Genomic DNA, 22,348 nt, shown 5'->3' on the forward strand with positions numbered 1-22,348 from the left:
TGGGAACAACCTCTGGCAATGAATCAGTGTTAATATAGCTTGTATATACAATAACTGAGACATCCCAAGATTGAATCAATAGTGCTGGAATTAATGTACTTCTTTAAAAAAATTTATTTTCCGGTGATTACATAATGAGATGAAACTCAAATGAAATATTTAAATTGGAGTTATTATCAACAGAGACCCAGCAGTTTTCCTCCAAAAGCATAGATATGAGCCAACATTATTCAGCACTTTCCATTATATGTCTCTGGCAAAATATACTGAGAATATTTTCACGCACCAAACATTACACTAGTCCCTGAAAATATTTATTTACTTCCTTCATCATCACCCTGGACCACCTCAGCCCACAGCACCCCAATTTAGTTTACAAAGCCAGAAAGTATGCTGAAGGCAAAGTGTTGACTAGCATAGCAGCTAACAAAAGTGAGCGTTCCAAACAAGCTTGACTGCCCAAATAAATGAAGGAATAAATAAATGAGTGAATACATTTTGACAGTTCTTCAGGAATCTTTGTAAATACTACCTTCCACCCTGGCACAAAATGAAAGAAAATAACTGGAAACAAAGATGATAAAATTTGTAGCTATGGGCTTTAAAATTCAATTTCCATAACTCCTGTGGAGTTCAATTTGTCAGGGACAGTTTTCAGTCTGTAGGGGCAGAAAAAGTGATACTTTTCCTCGCCCATTGGAAGGGTCATGTCCGACACTCCTATAACAAAAGATAGGTTAAGCATAACGACTTTATTTAATCAAAGTTTGTACCTGGTTGATCCTGCCATTAAAAAAATTTTTTGTTTTAATTTTTATGTAACACAGGAGCCTTCAGAAATAAAGACCCAGGGAAAACTTCATTTTTATGCTTAGATTTGATGAAGGATGGACAACCATGTAAAAATGTGATTGGACAAAAATGTAATGGACTGAAAGGGGAAACACAGCAAGGCCTGTCTGTTCACATCCTTCTTGGCCCCTCTGAGCACACATTCCTTCCTCCTGGGTATAGGGTAGGACCCCTCTAGAATGAGGGTCTTGTGACCTACTGTCAGACCAGGTAAGTCAGAAAATTTCTTTACGGCAAGCTCCTTCCTACACAGAAGGGGTGGGGGGAGGTTAGAATAGTATTTCTAGGTTTTATGGCTATCTTTGGGGAAGAGAGGTTCTAATTCCTATGACCCACCTTGGGGAAGAGGAATTCTAGTTTCTGTGACTTGTTGGAGGCAGAGAAGAAGCAAGAGACACGGGGCAGGAGAAAGACAGAGAGACTTGCTTCTGAGGCCTTCCACTCTCCTTTAGTTCCAAGTTCTCAGCGAGCCAAAGCACCATACTTTAGGGTATTGTTTTTGAGCCCCAATAAGGTCAAAGATTTTTTGCTATGAAAGTTGTGGAAGTGGAGGAATAAAAACCTTTGCTACTGTTATTTCCACTCTCTAAAATTCTATTTCTACAACATGTAGCCACACAATTCCTCTTGCTTACTTCCTAATTAGTCTCTATTAAAAATATTTGGTATTGTTCTCATCCATTAGTTGAGTGTTGACCCTTGCTGTGACACATAATGAACTGTTCCAGAAATCTTTCCCCAGTCGTGAGTTAAGTGCTTAAGATTTACTTGGTCTCAAAGGCTGAGCAACCACTTAGTGATAGAGAGATTTAAAGGCAGGTATGCACTGCTAGAAGCAGATGCCTAAGATTGTGGTTGTCTTACAATTTTAAGAAGGCAAGAAATTCAAATTCACCCCACGAAGCCAGCTAATAGAAACCACCAATCTGACAAGCAAAGCAATACATACTTTCTGTTCAAGCTGGTTTGCTTGATTCCTCTAAATTCTCAGCACTTTATTTCCCTTTACTGTTTTAAATTCAAGTGGAAGTAAATCATCTAGTTTTAGTAATTATAAAGGAAAAGCCACAGGAAAGAATGACACTAATGAAAGAGAAGGGGAAAATACTGCAGTTTATTGGAAATCAAACTTTTCAAGAAATTTGGAATTGATTTCACAGTACAATTAAGTACAACATTTCAGGGAGAGAATTTATTTTAAATGATTAAATGCCGGTCTTATTTACTCACAAAAACTCTTACTAGCTTAATAAATTATAAAATAGGCATTTTAATTGCTGAATTGTACACTCCCACCTAGTTAGTTCGTGGGGGGACAGGGCATGCAGGCATTGTTTTATATCTCTTAAATTCTCTCTTGCCCCTAGCACAGCAGTAGGTGATTATGAACTGTGAGCTGAAATTTTTTAATTTTGCCCAAAGCTTAGTGCTACCGAATTTCATTTCAAACAACAGTTAGATCAACAACATAAATCCTGCTAGTAGAATAAAATGCTGTGTTAAGTCAATGCCCCAAATATCATACTCCTCTGTTCCTTTATTCCTCTTACTCCCTGTCTAGTTAGGTGCCATGATTTGAGGGAAGAGGAGCAGAAGGATAGGGTGCAGAGGAAGGAAGAAAGAGATAGAGAGTCAGAGACTAAGAGAAGACAGAGAGAGCCCCTGCCACTCTAAAAACCATGCCTTGTTCCAACAATGAGAAATTTATTGTTGATTAACTTGCCTCTTCCGATAAGCATTGTTTTGACAAAAGAAATGAGCAAACGCATCTATGGATTATGAAGGACAAGCTCAGTAAAATTTGGAACTAAATTGTAGCATATCATAATCGTATTCCTCACCATAAAATCTGCTCACCCTCCCAGAATGTGTTGTTGAAATTTTACACATTGGGCCCAAGAGAATAAGGCACAGTGCTCCAGCACTCTAGGTTAATGCCTCATGAAAAATTAAAGTAAGAAAATTAAGATAAGGTAAATCACTAGCACCTAACAGAGATTTAATTACTTGCTCATCTGATTTTTTTCATATGTTTTCATGTTATTTTTCGTGTGTGAGGCATGCAACTTTGAGCTTTCCAAAGAGCTAATTCTAGGATTTAGACAGTGCAAGAAAGAACTATAGCTGTCACAGCAGGGGTTAAAATGCGCAAATGCCTGTGGCAATTCGTTTCTTTGACTAAGCTGTCAAAACATTTAAATTGTGTCCCCGTAGTTCCTCCCTTCCTCCTCTACCCTCTCCCCAGCAGGGGCTCCGGGCACTCAATCTTTGTGAAAAGAGAAGACACAGTCAGATTAGCAAACTGTATCTCTCTAAAAGGATTTCCAGCCTTCTTTGTGTTGATCGTCATGTTTATTTCTTTATGTCTCTTTTGCAGAATCCTTGCTGATTATTTTCAGTTTCATTTAGTGGAAATGCCTATATTTTAGGTCAGTTAACAACTTAACAAAAGACATTACTTTTGGTTATGAGTGTGCTGAAAAAAAAATTCAAGTAACTAGAGACTTTCACTTTGTGTGGATAATAAGGAAAGCAAGCAGTTTGCAGAATCACTTTGTAATTACTTTTACTGATAAGTGAGAATATAGAGCAAACTAAAGCAGAGAGACTTCACTAAACATGTTGCTGAGATTCTGAAACGTGTACAAGGGAACAAAGGGTAACACAAAGAGTGCCAAGCTACAAACATCACCCTAATATTATAAATAATTAATAAATAAATATTATCAAAATAGAATATATCATATAATAAATAATATCTTACACAAACATTATTAAACTATTGGAAAATATTTATTAAATATCTGCCAAGAAACAGAATCTATACCTCTAATTTGCACTTAATCCTCACACATCGAGCATTCATTGAGTGCCTACACTGCTAAGTCCTGGATATCGAAATTAAAACCGCAATCTCTGTCCTTTGACAGCTCACAGTCCAGTGAGAAAAAAAGACTGGTAAACAATTATGAAATGAGATTAGATGGACGTATGCACACTTACAATAGCATCTGAGGAAGGACATCGTTTCTATGATTGAGGGAGTTGGGGATGTTAACCAGATGCAGCTTTGTAAAAAGGTGGGGGGGAGGGGAAGAGATCAAGTATTAAAGAATGAGAGTTAGCCAGAAGACAAAACGTTGGAGTAGGAGCCAGAGAAGGAAGGGCAGTTTTCCAGGCCAAAAAAGCATCCTTACAAAGGCAGAGAGTTTCCGGAGAGCAACATACTGTACTATCAGGGAACTGCAAGTGATTGTATTGTTAAACCTCAGAGTGGACGATGAAGGGAGGAGGCCAATAATGCAAGGCTTGGTATGTCATGCTAAGGAATGTCAGCTTCATCCCTGAGACTGAGGGAATACAACAGGATTTTTAAGCAGAACAATTTAAGGATTGTATTTTCCATCTCCACTCTCATTACCACATTACAAACAGGAATTATTATCCTCATTTTACAGACAACTGATGCTCAAAAACTTTAAGTAACTTGTCCAAGTTCATCTAGCAGCTAAGAACCCAGGCTAAGTTTCATAATGTTCTCACTTTCCCATCCTCTCTTTGCTAGTAGATGTGGTTGTGTGGTTAAGGGCAGCTGTTTTGCACGGAAACTAACTGAGTTTGGATTCCTTGACACTTCAGCTGCTTTCTGATTCTGTGCAAGGTGTGCATCATTTTATCATCCGTAAACTGGGAATAATAAAATCCACCCAAAGATAAATGAAGTAGTGCACATTAAGCAGTTACCACAACACCCAAGACATAATTTAATGCTAACCATTATGATGCTAAACCAGGCACTATGCTCGAGCATGCTTCATGCATCAATTTAATCTTTATATGAACCAAAGTGGGCATTATTATCTTCATTTTACAGATTTTTTAAAAAACCTGAAATTTAGAGAAATTAAGTAACTTGTAGGAAGACATATAACTAAGTGACAGAGTTGGTTGTGCTTCAAAGCCCACACTCTTTCTTCTAACACGGAATACAGTGCCCCAGTCTCTCATGTACTACAGAGCATAAAACTTAAAGGAGGTAAGACAGAAAGCAGGGAGTAGTATATTTAAGCTGTAGCAGAAATCTAAGGGAGAGCTATCAAGAGTACAAATTAAGTAAGTGGTTATGTTGGGTAAGAGATGTCAGATAGGAGATACTGACAAGGTTGAATGAATAGGACTAGGTGGCAGATTATATGTTGGGAAATAAGGGAGAGAACTCGGGAGGACTTTCTGGTTTTTGCTCCGGGTCAGTGGGCACATGATAGTCCTGAGATAAGGAACAGGAATCAGAATTGGAAATGTCTTGGATAACTATTATTGACTAAATGAATAAATAAATGATTATTTCAGTTTGGTATATATTAAGTTCATGGACTCTGTTCAACAACCAAAAGACATAACCAGTAGTCTAGGATATATTGATCTAGAGCTTTGGAGAGAAGTCTGTATTAGAGAAAAAGAGAATATACAGGGGTAGCTAAAATCATGCATATATAAATGGCATTGATAGAGGAATTAGAATGAAATTAGAAGATCAATGTAGAACTCTGGAATTAGGGAAGAACCTTTTTTCCATTGGCCTTAAGTTAGTATGCAGAGGAATTCCACTGGAATAGCATTCTTGGTCTATTTCCCCACTTCATACATCCCCTAGGGTAAGTTTAGGAGAAGGAACTGAGCATGTAGCCCCTTCCTCTCTCTCTTTTACTACCATCTTCTCCTTGGGGCATTCACAGTCCCTGCTCCCCAATGTCTCAAGCTGTGACCAGAATAGGACATTTAATTAATGGCAAAATATCTGATAGCCCATTGTAAATGCCCTGGTATTTTGTAGCCACATTTTCTACTTAGTTTCATAAGTGATGAAGTTAGGTCTTTTTCTCTATGTACCTTATTTCTCAATTGATTTTAAATTGAGGAGAGAAGAAAGGGGTGCTATTTATGGACTGTCTCAAACCCATATATCTGGAAAACCCAACATTAAAGCAGCAGAAAGAAGGAAAGGAGTCCATGAGGGAGTCTGAGAATGTACAATCTGAAATGTAGGAAGAAAATCAGGAAGGAATACTGTTATTAAAATCAAAGGAGAAAGAATCTTAAACAAAAAAGTGGAATGGCCAACAGTGTCAAAATCTATGAAAAGGTCAGGGAATATAATACCAAAAAATAGTCCACTGGACTTGGGAACTGAAAGCAGGTTAAAGGGAATGATGGGAGCACAAACATCACACTATGGAATATGACAGATAGATCGCACTGATGGCCCCAATTTTCTATGCTTCCTTACGTCTGTGCCCTCTGTACTTAACCACACCACCACCACCCTCTGATTCTTGGCTTGGTTATGTGACTTGCTTTGATCTTTGAGACGTTAGGAAACCTGATGCAAGCAGAGGCTTTAAAAGGTGCTTTCATGTTTTGGCTTTCCCTCTTGGATGCCTCCCATCATTCTATTGTAAGAACATGCCCATGCTAGCTGGCTAGAAGAATGTGAAAGACATCCTTGTGAAACCAAGTTGAGTTGCCCCAGCCAAGACCATTCTAGACCAACCAGCATGAAGGCAACCCAAAAGCTGACCACCAACACTTGAGCAAGCTCAGCCAAAATCAGCCATGCCCAGCCACCCATAGCCCCATGAGGAATAATAAATGACTGTTACCTCAAGCCACTAAATTTTGTGATGGTTTATTATACAACAATAGCTAACTGATACAGAGTATGGTACATGAGGGCAAGCCTCATGTAACAACCTCGTCTCAGAAATTCAACCAGTATAATTATCTTCCTTTTATTTCTGAGTCTCTTTAAATTCTTATATTCATAATATAATTCTTCAAATCAGACCTCCTTATTGGTTTAGCAACCATCATGGACTCCTTTCTGCCTTCTAGAGCCAGCATTTCTTCCCACTATTTCAGTCTCAGGCCAAATGCAATTCCTTGACTTTGTCAACCTAGACTCCAGAGGACATTCAACCTGGGGCCCCATCTCTGCCTCCATCTCACCTCCCCACTAGAGGTACATCAGATACACAAAAAAAGAAGAAAACCATCTCTTCAATAGAGATAATAGAGGAATAGAGAAGAATGAGAGAAGATACAGATAAGTTTGGTGCTGGGGGCGGTGAGGAGGCTGAAGAGATAGCATCAAATTTACTAGCATATGGAACAATTGATATTTAGGGTATCCTCACATAATAGCTTCTATTTTCTATGGATTAGGTAAATTCATTCATACTGTAGAAGGAGATAATAGACCAAATTGCTCAAGGAAACAGGCCAGGTTTAAAATAACTGTTGAGAAATAGCAATAGAAAAAGAATTGCTCAGAAGCATAGGAATACCAGCAAGCAGACAACTAATACTGAAGATGACAAATCTGCAGTGGAACTACAATCATTTGTCACACTGGAAATGATGAATCTGTGATGGAACTACAAGTCATGCATCGCTTAACAGGGATGCCTTCCGAGCAATGCTTTGTTAGGTGATTTCATCATTGTGCAAATATCACAGAGTGTACTTACACAAACCTAGATGGTATAACCTATGGCACACCTAGGCTATATGGTATAGCCTATTGCTCCTAGGCTACAAGCCTGTGCAGCGTGTTACTGTGCTGAAAACTATAGGTAATTTTAACACAATGGTAAGTATTTGTGTATGTAAACATATGTGAACATAGAAAAGGTACAATAAAATATGATATTATAATTTTATGGGACCACTATGGTATCTGCAGTCTGTTGTTGACCAAAACTTCCTACGTGGCATGTAACTTTAATTCACATAGAGGTGTAACTTATAGCAACGTTGTCCTAAGAGCAGAGATGTAGATGATTTATGTAATAGCCTGTTGGACATGGAAAAAGTGAACAGTGCTGGACCTTTGGCAAAGGATTTGATGGCTTTGATGCCGATCATTAAAATGATAGTCCTTAGGGTGTTTTGTTCCCTTGCCAGGAACTATCATTTCCCTACTACCTCTACTTCCCTTTTTCTTTATTTCTCTTCCCCCAGTTAACTCTTAGCCTTCTGTTAGATCCCAGCATGAACATCATTTTACTGGAGATGCCTTCCTCAACCACCTCAGCTAGGTCAATTCCCTCCTCTTGCACTTACTTATGTATATTCTTTGGAGCACAATTGCACTGTAATTTTACATGTTTAAAAACTTAAAAATATAATTTTTACTTAGCTGACTCTTTTTAATGTCAGATTCCCCTGGTTGACTCTAAGCTCCAGAACATAGCCTTTTTCTGTTTTCCTCCTCACTATTATATCTCCTACGTCTAGCAAAGTGTCTTATCCCTTAGCAGGTGTTCAATAAATAGCTTTTAGATAAGTAAATTAATGAATGATCAGATGAATTGTGCAAGAATGAATAAGCAAGGAAATAGGTAAACAAGGAAGGAAATAAATCAAAAGGAATCAGGAGCCTCAATGTGTTTCAAAAGAAGTTTCAAGAGCTTTACAGGAGAAAGAATGAGAAAGCTGGAAGGATAGTAGGTTTTATGGACTAAATCATGTCACTGCAAATTCGTTTGTTGAAGCCTTCACCCCCAATGACTGTATTTGGAGAAAGAGCCCTTAAGGAGGTAATTACAGTTAAATGAGGTCATAAGGGTAGGGCCCTAATTCAATAGGACTGATGTCCTTATAAGCAGAGGAAAAGACATCAAGAGTGTGCACACAGAGAAAAGGCCATGTGAGGACATAGTTAAAGGCAGTCATCTGCAAGCCAGGAGAGAGGCCTTAACAGAACCCAACCCTGCTGGCACCTTGATCTTGGACTTCTACCCTCCACAGCAGTGAGAAATAAATTTCTGTTATTTAAGCTACCTAGTCTGTGATATTCTGTCATGGCAGCCTGGGCAGACTAATATGGTATGAAATAGATTTTTTTTTTTTTTTTTCTTCTTAGAGATAGGGTCTCACTCTTTTACCCAGATGGAGTGCATAGCTCACTGCACTCCAGCCTGGGCAACATAGCAAGACTCCATCTCAAAACTAAATAAATAAATAAATAAATAACCACACTGGGAAGTGGGAAAGGATAAACATCAGACAGAAGGGAAAAAAGAGAGAATGGAAGTAACTTTTGAGCACATTATTTTGACAATAAATCCACAATCTAAAGAATAAAAAAACTGCAAACAGACCTTGAGTTCTTTCTAGTAGGTTTATCTTTCACTGTAACAGGGATATAGCAATTCTGAAATAGTTTTTGGGTATCGCAATATTGAGAAAACGAACAATGTGATAATGTTGGGAGCTGGGTTTCAACTGTGGAAAAAGAAATAAAATTATGGAATGAGATAAATAAAGAAAACCCTGCAACTATCATAAGAGAGATTCATTCAGATAAGAATTAGCAGTGGATGCAAAATCCACGGGGAAAAGTTCGATGAGGAGAAGGATATGTGCACAGTCCCAAAATATTTCCCCACAGATTATTTAGTGGGTGAAAGAGGGGAATAATAACTATACAGTGGAAAAACCAGGCAACACCTTGATGAGATGATAAAATTAACATCACCAGTGAGGGGCAGACAGGCATGAAGTGCCTGTGATTCTGAGGACACATCACTAATGTCATACGAAGCTAGGAAGGCATGATCTGAATCTAATTTTCAGGAAACATCAGACAAACCTAAGGTGATAAACATTCTACGAAATACCTGTCTTGTATTCTTTGAAAATATCAATGTCATGAAAAATAAAGAAAAGCTGAGGAAATCTTCCAGATTTGGATAACAGTCAGTTACAATACAGGATCCTGAACTGGATTCTGTATTGGAAGAGGAAATGCTATACAGACATTATGAGGGCAATTGACAAAATGGATTATGGACCATAGATTGGATTAAAGTATTGTTTTAATGTTAATTTCTATGAATTTGACAACTGTATTATGGTAATATAAGAGAATATCCTTTTTTTCTTAGGAAGTACACAGTAAAGTACTAAGAGGTAAGAGAGAATGATATTGCAAGCTACTCTCAAATAGTTCATAAGATAAATTAAAATGTGGGGAAATGGAGAGAGAGAGAATAAATAAAGTAAATGTGGCAAAGGATTAAAACGTGGTAAAGGGTTAAAATTGTTAAATTTGGATGAAGAGTACATGGTAGGCCTCTATTATTATTTCAACCTTTCTATAATTTTGAAATTATTTTAAAATAAAACTTTCTTAAAAAATCAAGTGAAAAATCTAAAAAGATGAGAGGTAAAGGAGTTCTGAGTGATGTTCAGGTCTTGATTTTAAGATAGATTGCACAGCAGTATAAGAGACAGATACTATTTTCCTCATTTTACCGAGGACAAATTGGAGATCAGAAACCTCAAGATCTGAGACTACCGAGAGGAGAGGAGAGGAGAGGAGAGGAGAGGAGAGGAGAGGAGGGGAGAGGAGGGGAGAAGAGAGGAGAGAAGGCCCAGATGAGGAGAGAATGAGGCACTTTTCCCTCGGTCCCACTTGCTGTCTTCGTTCCATCCCTTGGTAGATGAGCTCACTGACGGAAAAGCAGGTCCCTCACACCACCCCCCAACTCCTCCTACATCCAAAATGATGCTCTGCTCAGATAGTGCATCATCTCGTTAAGGCTCCAGCACATACAATTCAGTAATATTTGCCATAGACACTGTCCTTTCATTCTCTTAACACAGCTAATGAAAAGGAAACTATTGTAAGACGTCTACTCTTAACCATGGTTGTCCACAACCATGGAAAACCATGGTAACTGTGGAAAAGGTATCATACAGGAAATGACACCTTGTCATCAGTGTATCATTTCAGCTTTAATAAGCATGATTTTGTTTTTCTCAAGCTCCTTGAACAAAATTTTATGAGTTGGATAATATCCCCTTACCCAGTTTTACTATGCAGATAATGAGAGGATAATACCAGCTCTAGATTACTGGGCTGAGTTAAAATAATATCTAGGGTTGTCTTGTGCAGCATTTTAAAATACTCTTACATTATGTATCCTCTAATCACCTATATGCCTTTCTTCTACTAGTTTTCCCTTTCCCAGTAATTTCTGGTGCTAACGTTGGTTTGGGAATCTGCCTGATGGATATCTCCAGAGTTCTTTACACTACACAATGGCACTTAGACCAAGTTAGGGGGAGCCCCAGGAAAAGCTGTGAAGTAGACAAAGATGTGCCCCACCCTTCCTCCTCTTTGCACCTCTCTCTTCCATCCTCTCCAACCTGCAGTCCTGCCCTCAGCCTAGACTCATGTGTAGATGGTAAAATAACCTCATATTCTTCCCCTCTCTGTGACATTGTATTAAATACCTCCTCCCATTGAGAGACAGATTCCATTTTTCTGCACTTTGAATGTGGGTTTGGCCACATGACCTGCCAAATGGGACAGGAGCAAGGAGCTAATGAACAGAGGCTTGAGCTTGAAAAGCTCTTGTGCACTCGGGCTTGCTCCCTTCCTGCACCTGGAAACCTAAGATGAGCGCTTTTCAGGCTACTGCTAACCTGCTAGAGGATAAGAGGCCACTGGAGGAGAGCCAAGATGTGCTAGCAACAGCCAGCCAAACACCTGGCCTGAGGGAAGCCATCGAGGACCAGCCAAGCCCCAGCTGACCCATTAACTTATCCAGAAACGGCAGGTGACTCATGAGTAAGCCCAGAGAAGACCAGCAGGGAAACCACCAAATTGATCCCATACCTTCCTTGTGAGCTAAATAATGACTGTTTTTTTAAGCCACTTAGTCTTGGGCTAATTATTTATGCAATAATAGATAAATGATTATAGACTCAAGTCCTCTCAAAGCAAGTGCTGCTCTCACCTTCCCTCCCGGGTGTCCATATCTGTCCCACTGTCATCCACCAACCCAGTGGCTGATCTTTTCTCCATCATCAAAACTCACTTGTTTCATGTCCTAGGACCTCAAAATCCTTGACTAAGCTGATAAACTAATATAAATTAGAAATGTAATTAAAGTATAAGAAATAAGACAACACCCACATAGTCTCCAAAAAAAAGCACAAAAATGGGCCTCCTCACTTCCTCTGTTATTCTTTCTCCTGTGCAACATTCTCACTGATACCAAAAGGGAAAGGAAAGGATTTCTCCTGAAATAGCATTTTGAGAATTGCTGGGTTTGTCCCTTTTTTCTCTTCCCAAGGAAAAAAATGTACCCATCATTATATTCACTAGTGACAGAATCTGTTCAAATGTACTCAAGATAGGAAATCACTGCTCCAACTCCTCATCTCCTCTCCCTCCAGTCAGATCTGAATGGCTTCTGAATGAGTTGATTCATCTTTGTCCACCAAAATCAACATGTCTTGAGTGCTTTCCAACTCATTCTCTGAAAACTTAAGCCCTTCAAATGGCCCTTTTTCTGTTCCATTGTCAGCAGTCAATCCCCTACCTGCAACATTATGGATTAAAAAGCCCTCCAAGTAACAAGCCAAGTATGGTTTACACACTCCCAATACATTAGCAAGTCACAGAACATTCATTTAGCCCACAAAACTTGAATCCTGTAGTCTACCACTGTTCTTTCTTAGCTACATTCATACATTAAATAGCGTATCTGCTTCTGCTTAAAATGAATCCACTCATTCAGGAAACATTAACTGAGTACTTATGTCACTGAGAACCTCTTTTCTCCTGGTCTTAGGAGTCTATGATTAAGAACTTCTGCAACAGTAATACCTTTGGCCTCCCTCCCCACCTCCCTTCATTCCTTCCACAGGAAAGAAATGAAGTATATTATTGTGGACTTTGGGAGAAAGAATTGAACAAGCTTGGCAGAGGCTCTTCTGGGCCTCACCTTTGCATATTCCCTGTTCTAGGGAGTGCAACATCCTGGCTGACTGTGATCGATGAAGACATAGGCAAAGGATACAAGCTCCTAAAATGTAGGTGCAACAAAATTGACTTTGCACATTGACAGCTACACGGGGCAGGAAAAACAGCAGCACTCCAAGACTGAGGAGCAAGCATGCCTGCCCAATACAGGCATCACATGGTTGATGATACCTGAGGACCTGTGCAGGATTAGATCCTGCCTTGTCCCTCTGGAAGCTCCCTTTGCTGTTGTGGTGGAGCATTTTACATCCTCCTGACCCTATCCCTAGTTCTGGAGATTCTGACTATGAACCTACACACCCACCAGGCCTCAGACAATCCTGTTTACTGCAAAGCTGGAAGAATCAAAGGCAGTTTCATAGGACGTAATCTCCCAGCAGCTCTGGCTTCAGGGCTTTGATATAAAGATTCTTCTTTCCCCTTAGGCCTTGCTGGTTACCTGGTAAGAATGACTCTAAATTGAAGCATGTAGGTCCATGTGGGATATCAGTTAATAACCTATTTTTTTATTTCTCAGTAGGAAGGTATGTCACTTTAATGCTTAAACTTAAAAAACAGTTTGTTGGTGGTGGTTTATGTTGATTTCTTATGTTTCATTCTATAGTTTTTCAAGCATAGACAAGTACTTTTATTTTTTCTTAACAGCAGATGAGAACTGGTTTATTTTTTAGCTTATACATAAGCTAGGGACCGTGATTAGATGTGAACGTCCTCTCCAGTTTCTAATTTGGGTGTCTTCCTTTCCAGCAAGGATTCTTAACAACAACAACAAAAAAAATGTAGTCCCATGAGGTTATTTTATTTTTCGCAGACAGTGGTTAATGACTAGTACCTCTGGATTTTTTCCTTAATAATATTGGAGAAGTTTGATTTAGACATTCAGATATGAAATTGACTAAATTAGTTTACAAAATTGTAGTATGTGAGTGTGCCCCACCCCCTTAGGGTGAGAAAGGTAAGAATACTGTCTTCCGATTCAGGGTGCAATTGCAAGAATATTTGAGAAGGACATGCAAATTACCCCAAAGGTAGGTCTTGAGAAGTAATGATAAAGAGTTAGGATCCTGTAACACCAACAGGCAGTTCAGTACCGGAAGACCAGAGTTTTAAAGAAGTATTTAATATAGGAGCTGTGGCCAATTCTTTCCCCTCTCCCCTTCCCTTCCTTAAGTGAATATTTGATTCCTGGGCATCCTATATGGGTAGAATACATATTCTCTATCCATCCCCCTTTGGCAAATAAAAATATTCCTCTATCCTTGTTAGCTCTGCAGCAAGATGGTGGCTCAGTGTCTAGGCTTTGGAGCCAGAGTTAATGAGTTAAAACAGGTAGGGCAGGGGAGGAGGCGGAGAGCTAGGAAGATGGTATCTCCATGAGAAGACTTAAAACCTGAAGCTAAGGGAATGTGAACACTAGGGTCCATCAATGTCTTATCCTTTATCACTACTCTAACTTTAAAATGCCTAACATAGTTTAAGCATCAATAACTGTGAATATTTGTTCACTTATTCTTAAATTGATCTTGATTAATTCTCACGGAATTGGGTAATTTCAGTTTATTCCATGGCATCTTTCCTAAGAAACCTTGACCTTTAGTCTAGGATCCTTTTTGAATTAGATTAGAATTAAGGTCCAGAAAAAACAAACCCAATTTCTTAGAGGTCTGACAAATCAAGGCTCATTTTGGAGTAAGTCAGACTTCTCAGGGATGCTCTAACAAGTTTAGGGTACACCTCTAAAATGAGGCCTAAAATGAGCTTGGCTTGGGTCCAGGATGGTAGAGAGAACTGTTTTAATAGTCCATAAAACAATGATGTTTAATAATATGGTAATATGTGCAGTATTCCCTTATATAGCTATTATTAAAGGTGTTATAAACAACTTAATATTTGTAATGTTTTTTTATGGAGAATTTCAAACACACTAAAAAGTAGATAAAATGATACAATGAATTCCCAAGTAACCATCCAGTACCAACAACCACAAGCCCATGGCCAAACTACCCTATCCACACCTCCATCCCTTTCCCCGAGACAATTTTGAAGCATCCGAGATATCATATGACAGAAATGAGTTTAATGCTCCAGGTTTTGGTTCAGTTTTCCTCAGCTACCACTAGAGGGAGGCCAACATACATCTGAAAAACCCACATCTAAAAACACGTCTTGAACCTGAAAGATTTACATTTTCTTTAAGTTCTTTTTAAAATATCAAACATAGTTCTTAGTCAATATTAAAAATTATTTATTTTGCTGGGCTCAGTGTCTCAGCTGTAATTCCAGCTACTCAGGAGGCTGAGGCAGGAGGATCACTTGAGGTCACAAGTTTGAGACCAGCCTGGACAACATAGAGAGACGGGAAAAACATGGGGAAAGAAAAAAAGCCAGGTGTGGTGATGCGTGCTTGAAGTCACAGCTGCTTAGGAGACTGAGGTGAGAGGACCCAGGAGTTTGAGGCTGCCCTGAGCTATGATCATGCCACTGCAGTCCAGCCTGGGAGACAGAGCAAGATCTCATCTCTAAAAATAAATAATTAACTAATTAATTAAATATTTAAAGAATGTAAAAATAATAATTAATTTAAAAATAAAAATTATTTATTTTGTGTTTTACTAGGAAACATCATACTGAAGTAATTTTATATCTGGATCTGCCTGCAAAGTGGAGGAATAATGCAGTCCTCGTGTGTTCTGTACAAAGTACAGGATACAAAATGTACTCCTGAAGTCACCCTTCACCCCAGATCTTTGCAAGCCATGGAAAGGTATAAGAACCCAAGTAGAAATTATTTCATGGTGACTGAATTAAGCTTTTTTAGAGGTTCTAAGCACTTTTTAAGAATGTAACACCCCAACTCCCTTCCTAATTATAATTTTAAAACATTAAACTGTAAAATAAGCATAAAGAAATCCAACAAACTTATTTTGCCAATGATAATTAACTTACTCTGGGGATTTGGGAGATAAATATCTAGTTCTCCCCCCAAAATAAAATAAGCAATAGTCCTTTGCTGGAAGGTTAAGTATACACTTAGCCTTATAGATAATCCAGCTCTACTTCCCATGCTGCAAATAATTAGCTAAAAATGTCAAAACTAACTAATCTCTCTTTTTATCATAAAATACACAGTCTCTTTATAGTGCTGTTTCTCACTGCCAATGCTTAGAAGATTCTGAACACATCAAAGTGACATTTGTGCTTTCCATGTTTGTAGACTTGGCAAGGAACTACGCAGGCATGCACTGAATGGCCAGTCTTAGTGCCACATGGAAACTCATCCTTAGACCCCTTGGCTCTGCCAGGACAGAAGACCCAGAGCACAGATAGCTGTTTAGACCATGAGGAGCAGGCCCAATGGAGTGCATCCCTGAGAGGCATATAGATGGTGCAGAGGTTGGAGTTTTTTCACAGCAATAATAAGTGTGCTGATAATCACTGATCACAAACAACCTCACTAGAGAATGGGGGCAGGAGGAAGTATAAACCATACACTTAGGGGATATAAAATTCCAGTCCAGGGGCAAGTGGTATGCTGATGACTTTTTAACCAGCTCTACTGGAGAAAGGGAAAGGAAGTCCCTCATTTGTAGTTTGCCAATTCCCATGGCATAAATACTCCCACCACAGCCTATTTCAGTCTATCAAGCATCACATCATTAAATATGGAGTTGGGAAGAGGTGCTAACAGTCAGCTCTTACACACCACTCCTCAGGCCCTATGCTTGCAGCATTCCACTCTGGCCCTCCTCTGGCTGTGCAAATATTAAGAGCAGGCCTGATGGGGAAAACCTCCTTTCTGTACTCCTATGGAATCTGTGTGGATGGATTTTCCATGAACACAGCTGGATTCTTGGACCATCCCTCACTTCTCCCCAGGGGTGAAGAATTGATTTATCTGATTGGTGTACTAGAAAGAAGGAACTGAGTGCATTAGGCTAAGCCCCTTTCTCCCGTTTCTCTAGAGAATCTGCCTGCCTGAAGATGTGCTTTCTTCTTTGGCTGCTGTTATGAGATAAAAGTCAATGACCTTATGCCACAGTTTTCCCAGGATAGTCCTAGTTTCATTCTATTAATGCCCCCTCTAACTCTCCAAAGTGTCTTGGTTTGCACAACAGATTATATGTCATCTTGGGTAAAAGGGACTGGCCTTGCAGAGCAAAGCCTGCAGGCAACCAGAAGAAAGGCTGCCTGTTTCTGGGCATGGCCCTAGGAAATCCACGGTTACCATGAAACTGAGCCACATTCTTCGCTATCACTGTCATTGGTAATAAAGCTGACATTTTGATCTCCATCCGCTTGACTCTTAATCTAGCTCTAATTATGTTCCAAACCCAGGGTGTAACAACAGAGGCATTATTATGGAGACCCTCAAAACTTCGCCAAACTGAGTGCCCTGAAAAGTGACTGGTTGTGGCTTCTGGACAAGAAGAAAGTGCAAATCCACACACAGAGATATAGAAGAGACCAGGTTCATTCAGACAGTGACCCACAAGCTCCCAAATCTACATTAAGGAAACAAAATATTAAAATTTTTAGTGAGAACTGACTCATCAACAACCCTGCCATAGTAAAAATTTAGAATTAAACTGGGGTTACTTTCTAAACTCTAAGTCACCACCACAAATATGCGGGGTACTCCATACTGTTTTGTTGGCTAAGCATATGTATGCTAGCTACCAGTAGAGCGACCCTCAGATCTCCAAATGTCATTATTAACCAACCTTAACAGCTCTTTTGCCCCATGAATAAACTGCAAACTTTCTTCAGCCCCTTAGCTGTGTATCTATATAGATGAAGCTGTGGAATACCAAAGCAGCACTCAGAGAAAGTAAAATAATAATGCTCTTAATATTTTCGAAGCACTTAAACATGCATTATTTCAGACTGTGTCTCCAAGCTATCCCCCTTCTTAAAGCTCACCTGGCCATATGCTTAATTTAAATGGGGTATTGATCATTTGCTTCTTAAAGGTCATATCTAATTACAAAGGATCACAAGTGGATGCCCACATCCTTTTGCAATTACAATTTTGTTAAATGAAATACTCCTTTCAAACAAATAAGCCATTATTATATGCTTTCAAACTCCTCCCAACACCAGAGTCTGAAGAGTGAGGAGCAGGCAAACCTTAGGATAGGATAACACATAGAGAGACACACACACTCATAGCACAATATAGAAAGTTGTCCAGAAGGAAAGCAGCTCTACATTCCAGATTATCATAATCAAACATTTAAGAAGAGATGTACATTGTCCTCGATCTGCCTAACTATAAGCAGCAGCAGCTGAGTTGCAAGCACACCAGCAAGCTCAATTTAAGTTCATGACCAAAGACAGGGTGGGGAGGAACACAGCAAGAACATATCCAGACAGTTCTGCTGATGCACTTGTTGGTTCAGTTATTTTCTTGCCAGGGCCACACATGCACACCCATAGGCGGTGCCTCCAGATCACGAAATGCAGTAGAAATGTATCAGTTCTTCAGTCAATATCAGCAAGACCAAAAGCCAAACCATATAATTCACTGTCCAGAGTACAGTTAAATTAATTGTGATTTGTTAATTTAATTGTCAATTTTGGTTTCTTGCTATAGCCAAGACCACTATTCACCTACCCAACATTTATTCTCTTCATTTTCTTTAATGATACAATTTTAATTTTATTGCAAGTAGTAATGTATCCAGCTAAATGAGCATTTACCAACCTCTCCTGAAGCTAGGGATGGTTGAGGAATAGTTAGTGAGCCTTTAGAGAAACTTCCTTAAGACAAACAGCTAGAATATGCCTTTCTGTCTTTCTTGCTTCCTCTCTGGAACATGTATGTGATATCTGGAACCCTAGCAACCATCGTGGACCATAGGACAATCTTAGGAATGGAAACCACATGCGATGGATGGTGGAAAAGGAAAAAAAAGGAGCCTGAGTCACTGACACCACTTTAGAGCTACCATACCGGCCTCTCTTCAGCCTTTCTTTATGAAAGAACAAAAAATAAAACTCTAGCTTGCTGAATTCCTATCTGTGTTACTAGTAATTGAATGAAATTTACAATTGATATGCCTACTATCTGAATCACCCACATCGTCTGATAATTGCTCAATACCCACCCCATTTGGGGATACAGAAACAAAGCCTTAAAATTGGCTATAATAGTTATGGCAATTTGATTCTCAAAACTAAAAATTAGGTCACACGATAAGAACAGTTTGAATTCATCTATGGGAGAAGCAGATCAGCTTATTTGAAATCAGGGCTGTGCTAGAACACTCAGATCATATGATTCTATTTCAGTTATTAAGCTCAAGCGCATTGCAGCAATCCTGACCTGATTTTCCACTTCATCAGGAAAAACATAAGTTTGGGCACTCTTCTAATCAGGAACTTCAGTTTAATGCCTCGTCTCTGAAATTAAATTCACAAAGGGTTCTGGGTTTCCTGAAACTCACATTCCCAATAAACTTTCGGGTTTTTGTAGTAATTAATTACACCTATGCTTCTCCCTCTGTACCCGGGAAGAAGCGTTACTGGCACCTTTATCCTATAGAACTCAGTTCTGTATATTTACTATGTGCCTTACCTAAGCCCTCAATATCTGTTTCCCCATAAAAGGACAATAATGCTAACCTTTCCTCCAAGGTGTGTTGTGATGTTTAATTAATGTTTATAAAGTATTTAGTGAGCTACAGATGAAAGATGCTAAAGAAGCAGAAAGCAATATCATTAGTCTGACTCATCGTTACCCTTATTAGTTATGCAAAATGAAAGCCATGTTGCTACAGCCAAAATAGTTATGGATACACATTAGGTCAAATATAAATCCCAGAGCAACTTAAATCGCATCTACAAAGTAAATACCTGAAACTCCTTAATAGAGCAATATGCTTTTTCTCTGTAATAAGTATTTGAAACCCCTTAACATTTAAAAATATAAACTGATTAGAAGGTTAGAGTAATGGTAAAAACAACATGATGCCTTTGGCAAACATATGAAATTCTTTACACTTTATTATGTAGATGAAGATTCCATCTGCAGTGATGTGAAACTACAACTTAAAAAACTAAATTTTATTTGATTCATTTGCAATTGAAACTAGCAATAATGACCTGAATTTCACAGGAAATTAAAACAATAAATTGGTAGCCTTAAAAGTTTTGTTCAACTGATATCTCTTGAGTTTCCATGTGCCCTATGTTGAGGTGCATTCTATTTCATATACAGTCTTCAACAACTTTCAACTAAGTATACAACTATATTTAATAAGTACATATTAAGATTTTTTATATTTCTGAACCAAGGAATCATTTACACTGTATGTTCTATTCTAGAATATAAAACTAAAATATTATCTGTGTAGTCAAAGCACAGACTCTATGGCTGTTCCGAAAGACATACCCATTGGATTCATCATTACCTTGTGTCAGAAAATGAAATGATAACTATTCTCCACTCAGAAAATACATAGTTGAATTTTTCTTCCAAATTCCAGACAATTTGGTTAATTTGGGAATTATAATAATTGTGGTCTAGTCAGGTTTACAGGGAAGGTAAAAGAAATTCATATCCATTTCATCCCCAAAAAGTACAAAATTAACATTCTCCTTCATTGAAAGTAAAGACTATTATCAAAGTTGCTTAATCCCTTAACAACAGCAACAAAAAGACAGGCAGGGCATTGCATTACAGCACTGAAGGGACTTTTCAAGGTAAACAGATTTCATGCCATCTTAACCAGTCCAGATATAAAGCCATTCATGTTGGAAATAATCTAAAACCATTTTCTACTACCTCTTTGATGACTCCTTGTTTCTGTCTCCATTTCTTCTTTTCTTCCTCTAAATGTGTTGTGACCCATATGTTTACCACCGGGATGTCCCCCAAATAGTCACCACCCACCTTCCATTGCCATATATGTTTATATCATGTAAATTAAAATGGGAAGAATCCCCATCCAGCATAAAATGGAAAACAAGCACCCCCACCTCTCTCCTGAAATATCTTCATGAATTCTAGAGGAGCTTCCATTACTCTGAGTCACTTCTTCCTTGGATTTCTTGCTTCTGCTGAATTCTCCAGTGTCATCTTTTGTGCATGTTCCCTTAGCTCTACTCCATATTAACTCAACATGGAATACATTCCTTCAGACTTTCTTTGAAACTCACAAAACTTCCTGTTTATTTCTTTTGACATCACTCCTAGACTTTAGTATGCTGCGAGTTTTATTTTCCACTACAAATGGCCCATCGATGTGGTTGACTAAACAAGTTCTCTTTTTGAGGAATTTTCTTGATGGCTTTTAAATGTACATCCCCCCTCCATATTTCAAATTAACTTTCCCACTTCTAGCACCTATAATTATATTCTTCTCTTTTTACATTCTTTCCTTTGGAATTCTTATCCAATTCAATAGCAAACGACTCCCACATTTCAGTCTTCAACTTTTATCTCTTTCCTATATTCTGGACTTACATTTCCATTCTGAAAGACATTTTTGCCAAAATTTACCACAGACCCCTCAAACCCAGCACATAAAGAAAAATATGTGAGGCTTGTGTTCTGTGTGGATCATCAGTATAGACTACAGAGTCAAGTAACAAAGTTTTATTCCAGGAAGGAAAGTAGGATCCAGGTGCCAAGGCCCTCAAGGATGTGAAGTGACTCCCTGCATGTCAGAAAGAGTTCATGGCTCACCAGATGCCTCTGGAGTATCAAAAGAGGGACTTCTGAGAGAGGATTGAAGAATAATAATTTATAGGTGAGGTTCGGGGTCAACCTAGAAGTCTAGAACTTCAAAGTCTTGGCATCCAAAGTTAAAGGCATCATCTTTCCAAACTCATCCTGTTTCTGACTTTCTGAACTCTGTTAACGGAACCACAATATTCCTAGTCACACAATTTCAAAATTTTAACTTCGACTCTTTTGTCTCTTATTCTGTATTCCTTCAAATGTCTATTTCTTCCAATTCAGACTCTGAAATGTCATTTCCATTCTCACCTTTGCTACCTTAATTCTAGCCCTCATAATCTTCCAATCAGATTGCTTAAAACGAGTACCTAAAATATCTCTCTATCCTCAGACTTTTTCATCTAATTCTTAACATCTACTGCCAATTGATAAATTTTCATAAAGTACAAAAATGATGATATCATTTCCCTATAAAATCTTCAAAGCCTCTTTATTACCTACCAAACTGAGTACACACTCCTTAGTAATCTCCCCATTGTGAAATCCAAGGGTCAGTTCTCAGGCCTCATCTTACTCAATCAATCAGAAGCATTGGAGAATTAATCTCTAGCCTGATTTCTAGAATTGGTCTCTTGCTTTAACCCTTACCTAATAATCTATTTCACAAACAGCCATGGTGATGCTTTCAAAATATAAGTCAGATTATGTCACTATTCTGTTTAAAATCCCCCAATGGCTTCTTCCTATTTAACTTAGGGTAAAACTCAAAGTGCATACAATGGCCAGCAAGACCATACATAAGATGGCTATCCACTGCCTGACCCCATCCTCTACCACAATCCTCCAGCCCTCTAACTCTACCTCTGCCACACCAGTCTTCTTGCTGTTACCCAAGGACAACAAACATGCACCCACCTCTTGGGCTTTGCAATAGCAATTCCACTCTTCTCCCTGAGAGATGCAGGGCTCTCTGA

The sequence above is a fragment of the Propithecus coquereli genome, unplaced genomic scaffold (assembly GCF_000956105.1).
Source record: "Propithecus coquereli isolate 6110/MARCELLA unplaced genomic scaffold, Pcoq_1.0 Scaffold26, whole genome shotgun sequence".
Lineage (NCBI taxonomy): Eukaryota > Metazoa > Chordata > Mammalia > Primates > Indriidae > Propithecus > Propithecus coquereli.